This window comes from Pinus tabuliformis, chromosome 6 (assembly GCF_031772625.1).
Source record: "Pinus tabuliformis cultivar Carrire ecotype Pingquan chromosome 6, CPIR1, whole genome shotgun sequence".
Taxonomy (NCBI): domain Eukaryota; kingdom Viridiplantae; phylum Streptophyta; class Pinopsida; order Pinales; family Pinaceae; genus Pinus; species Pinus tabuliformis.
In genome coordinates this window covers 109,506,924-109,512,923 of record NC_142292.1, presented here as the reverse complement: position 1 = coordinate 109,512,923, position 6,000 = coordinate 109,506,924, and the positions used below count along the sequence as shown (strand labels likewise).

At 35.5% G+C, this 6,000-nt stretch overlaps 2 non-coding genes across 2 annotated transcripts; both read left to right on the top strand.

The window, feature by feature from the left end:
- Positions 1-5,359: 5,359 nt before the first annotated feature.
- Positions 5,360-5,430, top strand: TRNAG-GCC (transfer RNA glycine (anticodon GCC)). Its single transcript has one exon. It is a non-coding gene; the product is annotated as a tRNA-Gly (tRNA).
- Positions 5,431-5,664: 234 nt separating this feature from the next.
- TRNAD-GUC (transfer RNA aspartic acid (anticodon GUC)) lies at positions 5,665-5,736 on the top strand. Its single transcript has one exon. It is a non-coding gene; the product is annotated as a tRNA-Asp (tRNA).
- Positions 5,737-6,000: the final 264 nt, after the last annotated feature.

The following is a 6,000-nucleotide window of genomic DNA, read 5'->3' as shown; positions in this document are numbered from 1 at the left end:
CTAAAGAATTTAACATGTGGGGATGAGAATTAATAATCATTTTGAGAGTTAGGTTATGTAATCAATGCAAGCCATTATGTGAATTAACTTCTTCCAATATTCTTGTGAGATCTTAAGACATTTCAACTCAGTAAAACTTAATATTCTAATTAGGTAAAAGAGAATAAAGATAAACAAGTTTATTATCTTCAAAGACATGTAGGTATCAAATTACATGTGTGTGCTTGCATATAAATAACCAACTTAAGATTATATCTGGGTAAAAGAAAATACAAGATAAACTAGTCTATTGTCTTCAAAGACATGTAGGTATCAAATTACATAATTGTGCTTGCATATAAATAACCAAAACTAGTTACACGGAGTAAGCGCAAATGAGATCATAATAACCACTTTGATCCTAAATAATTGTGAACAATGGTATCACATTAATCAATGGAAATATCCCAAGGCTACAACATGGGTATAACCATCCCTAAAATGATAATTTCTAGATCCATGACATCCCAAGGGCTCTTCAACTTTATGATAGCTTGAGGCATTTAGACTTCCCAGCTTGGTCATGGGCTATACTCCATGGCTATATGAGCCAATGAATATACCATATCCTTCTAAGATCACCACATAAAGAAGTCCTCCAAGTCTTCTTAACCTAATTCATAAGTATATTTCAACAAATTCACTATTACAACTATCCCAAAAGAGATATTCATAATACCTCAATTTAAAAGGCTCTAAAGGCCCCAACTTAGTCTTACAATAGATTTCCACCAGCTTACAAGTTCATTAGTGATATTTTTTAACACATTAGATTAGATATTTTGTAAATACTCCTTGCTCTAAGTTTTCACTTCAAAACTAAGGTAGTTACCCTTGCATTTAGGTTGACATTATCAACTAGACACCTAGTTTGTAACACACAAATTCAAGGATTCCTTTTCCTATCTGGAGTAGACCCAACTCCCGTGGTTGTGACTCATTAAGAGTCTCTCACAAGCAATTAGCCATTATAGTTTTTTAATAAGGATGAGGGGTTGAAATCTTCTTATTTCTCAGCCCTAGCTTTTCTTTCCAACAGGTCTATTACAACCATAAATAAAGGCTATACAAGCCACTAACAATTTATATGAGAACTATGCCCAATAACTCATCCCATTAAGACAACATCCATTAAATACATATTACAAGTTCACATACAAATTCAGTAGGAAGACACATAATATACATGACCATAAATATCATTTATATTTCATTTAACATAATTTACATTACAGATTTGAAGTCCACAAGGGAACTTATATGATCATGATACATCATTTCTTGCAATAACGTAAATTTTAGGGGCGGAATTTCGCCAATTCTATTTTTTGGACATTTTTGAAAAACAAATATTCACCAATTTGGTTAAAAATTCACCTATTTTTCACACACACACATGATTAAATGGGTGATGTTCACCAAATTTTACTAAATTTAATAGTAAATTACATGTTTTTTTATTGAATATTTGCCTATATTCTATATGTATGACTTTTCAAACTATAATAGTCACCCATAATACTAGACATAGGCATAATATTTGAATCCTTAAAAATACCCTGGGTTGCAACTGATGAATGATGAGCCACTTCCCACCCAACCATAGGCTCAATTGTTCGTTCTATCCTTTGCAGTTAGCCATCCCAAAGCTAGACCATGAAGTCATGAGAATATTATCTCTTTCTTAGGCATTACGAGGTGGAGTGATGAATGCCATTGTCCTTCATCAATATAAGTTTAGCAAGTTCCTTATAATCCCACTAATCCCAGAGTGTACACATATCTTATGGGTGGATTCTTAGTTGTCTTGTAAAGCAAAAAAGGATATCCCCTTCACTTCCCACTAGTTCCTTCATGATCTCCCCTTTCTTAGTGCTTAGTGCCCTGCTTAGCAAGCACCTAGAAAGTAACTCTCTCTCATACCACTCTCCTTCATCCACATAAACCTTAACAAGTTCCCCTTAAATGCCAAATAGCTAAGAGCCTACACATGGCCATGGGTGGTTTATCAGTTGTCTAGCACATGGGGATACCCTTCATTACAAACCAATTTCTCAACAACCTTACCTTTCTCAATGCTTAGTGCCTTGCCTGGCAAGCACCAAACAACCTACTCTACATTACAACTAAGGTTTGGGACACTTATGCTCGATTTTATCAGTCTAAAAATGTACCTATGAAATCCTCATGTTTTCCCCATCAATCAACAACATTTTTGACACAATTTCTCATCCAAATTTGGTCGTCGGACCCATTGGTGAACATCCCTTGCTTTCTGGAGGTGAGAATCATTGCATTCTCTATCTTCTTTCCCAAGATTTCATGGATCTCTTTTGCAAACTCGTGGGTCAAATCCACAAATACATGGGTCAATATCATAAGCTTCTACATAGATACCTTGTTGATACCTTGGTGTAATAGTTGGGTACCAATCCTAACTACTTCCATAATCCTGGAAGTTGGTAGTTCAATTACCAAATCCTTCATATTAACTATATTCTTGGGACTTTAGTAACCTTGGATTTTCTAAATATTTGGCTGACCCAATTAATTTATTGATGGGGATTATTTTAATGGGCTAATTTTGTTAGCATATCCCCCTTCTAGCTTCCCACTCATGGCTCATGGTTCATATCAATGCAATGCTCCACCTTTTGATCATATGTTTAGTATTTTACATTAAAAATGTAATTGTAGATGTTCCATGTATTTAACCCATTTCACATTACATGCTATCACGAAACATGAACATAATAAATTTACAGTACCAATTGGGGGTTAAAGATTGGGGTGTTACAATTGCCTCTTCTTAAAACTGTCTAACATAGTATTGAATTTTTTTATTAAATATGATAAGCAAAGTGAATTGCAATAATGTTCTTCTACCTAATATTTTTTAGGAAGACACTTCATTGTTAGATATTCAAGTTGTCTACACCATTGAGATGCATTAGACTATTTCGACTCCACTACATTGCAAGCCTTTCATATTGGACTTTCATCCAAAAATCATCTTCACACCATCACTTTAAGGGGATCCTTGTTTAAATGGATCTCTTTACTTTTGTCTATTTAGACCTTCTATTACAATATTTTATTTAGTCAACAATGTTTCAAAAAGATCATGAAAACTTCATACTCAAGTAGGGAGAACTCCCTACACCATGCAATTATTTGTCTCTTAATGTAATTCAAACAAGAATTTGTTCCAACTCTTTAGTTCCATGTGCCTCATTCATTAAGAAAAACACGCTCAATTTATTCAAATGCAATATTACTTATATTCCTTCTGATGATGATAATGGTGGTGGTTAACATCCACTGAGACCAAATTGGTCTATCGGACCTATAATTTTCTTAGTTCTTAATTGTTTGGCTTCTCGTCTTTCTTGGCAAGATTGGTGCTCTAGCTTTCTTTTTTTTCTCTATGGTCTTCCAACTTCCTTTATCTTGTATCTCCTTCATCTCTTCTGGTTCTTGGGACATTGGTGTCTTAGCTTCGTGATCTATTGTGTTCGTCTGTTTGAAGATAGTTGGAGAAGAAGTTTGGTCTGGGAGATCTACTTTGCTCTTAAATGAAGATTTATTTTGTGTGGTATTCGAATCCTCATAACTGTTGATGCTTGAGGGGTTATCGAGTTCACTTTTTTGCTGTTGGGTGGGGCTTTCCCCCCGCTTGTCTTGAGAGTTGTTTCTTTCTTGTCTGATTTCTTGCGATTCAGATTTTTCTGAAGAGTATTCTTCCTTGATGACAGTGTAATGTTCTTTTTGTGCTCCTTCCCACTATGTAGATCTGTGGTGATTCTTTCTAGCAGAATTTTTTGGGAGGCTTTTGGGCAATTTTTGGCTAGATGGCCTGTCCCAAAGCAGATCGACATCTGAAGAGGACACTTTCATAATCGAGTTTCCGGTTCCACACATAGTCTTTACTTGTTAAGTTTATTTCAGCTGGGAATCCGGTGCTGAAGTCCATTTCCACACAGATGCGTGCATAGGTGGTTCTGGCATATTCCTCTATTTCTGGGCACCTGCAGTAAAATTTCCCAATTGCATTTCCAATGGCTTTTAGCGAGGAGAAATTCCAGAGATGCAAGGGTAGGTTTGGCAATCTCACCCAAACTGGTGTTGAATTTATGACTGTTGTTGAGGGATCGAATGATGGGTTCCATGGCTTCATGAATAGGCCTGAGTTTTCCCAAAACCAAGGACCAGAATCTAGAATGCATTGTCTGCTTTCAGGGTTTTCAAAATCTACTATAAAGAAACCCCTAGCACGGGGGTAGATATTAATTTCATCAGGAATGACAGGCTTCCATACCTCTGAAATCCAACTGTAGAGAACTATCAACCACGACCCAAAACCATTGAACCGGCAAATTAGGGCACTTTTATGTACAATACATAAAATGTATTTTTTTTATGTACATCCCTTTCCCAACCTTTAACATACTTATATTGCTTTTAATCAATCGTAAGCATGGAAAACATTCAACAACTTTGTTCCATAACCTTGCACAAGATCACAATAATTATTGAAAATTAAAACTAAATACAAAAATTATATATCCAAGCTTTTCTAAATTTCCGAATTGATAATAAAATTTAGTCCTATTTATACAAACGAATGTTTAAATATCTACACATCATAGACTCAAGCCCAACCATCATGTTTAGAAAAAGGCAGGTATTTTCATCATCAACACTAATACTAGTAAAAATTGCTTTAAAATAAAAAGACTAAGGGACAACTCAAATTAAGTAGATGCCCCAGTGAGCATTTAGAGCAACACTTTCCACATATATAATAGAGCTTCTGAACAAATTCCCATAAGAAGGGGAGGAAATGACGAGACAGAGTTGCATGTGTTATTGTGTTGTATTGCATTTCTTATGCATTGTACATCTATTTTATCTAAAAGAATTATAATAAGTATTTTTTTCAATATATGTTAGCGAAGAGTTCCTCATAGCTGAGGGCGTGGGACTAATGCACTGGTATACTCTGAAATCACTCCTGCGCTGCCGAGGGTTTGAAATATAAAACTTAGCTCAAAGTGATTTATATTTAAATCAGCTGATTTCCGCGTAACATACTTCTTTGTTCATATTTTAGACGTACTTACTTTCTTTACGAGCATTCATGTATATATATATTCTTTGTACTTTCTGTATTATCTTTTTCCTCCCAGAAATTTCTTATTGTTTCGACGTCAACTCTACCGGTTGGGCGAAGTGGAATTGTTTCACTTTCTAATGTGAAACCATAAAATCGATATATAAAATTGGATGTAAACTGGTTCAACGAAATTTATTTACAATGGCACCAGTGGTCTAGTGGTAGAATAGTACCCTGCCACGGTACAGACCCGGGTTCGATTCCCGGCTGGTGCACCAACAAGGAAGGTGTTTTTCTTTTCTGTTTCTGTTTCGGTTTTGGGGTTTGTTGGTGCAAGGTTCATGTATGTTGCTTTTGAAAATAATGCCCACTGCTCATAATAAAAATTTCTTGCTTAAACTGAATGACAAATAAAGCAATACTGATAGTCAACTAGCAATTTCGCTCGCCTTTTCTTCATTTCTCGGAGATTTGCCACGAATTATGGCAGAAACATTTTGCCATCTGCTGTCGTTGTAGTATAGTGGTGAGTATTCCCGCCTGTCACGCGGGTGACCCGGGTTCGATCCCCGGCAACGGCGCCTGTTCTTCTTCTTTTACTCGGTCCTTGGGCTAAGTTAACAAGCAAATGGGCTTAACGTATAAAACCATGACCTTCGTGCACTCATTCCAGACCAACATTACTTTTAATTTTGCTTTTGAAAATGTGAAAATGTTTAAGGTCCAAACGACATTTCAAAATTGCACTAAAAACATGTGTATAAGACTAATGACCAATATTATTTCTATTTTTGTTATTGAAAGTGTTTAAGGTCCAGATCAATATTACTTTTAATTTTGAAAGT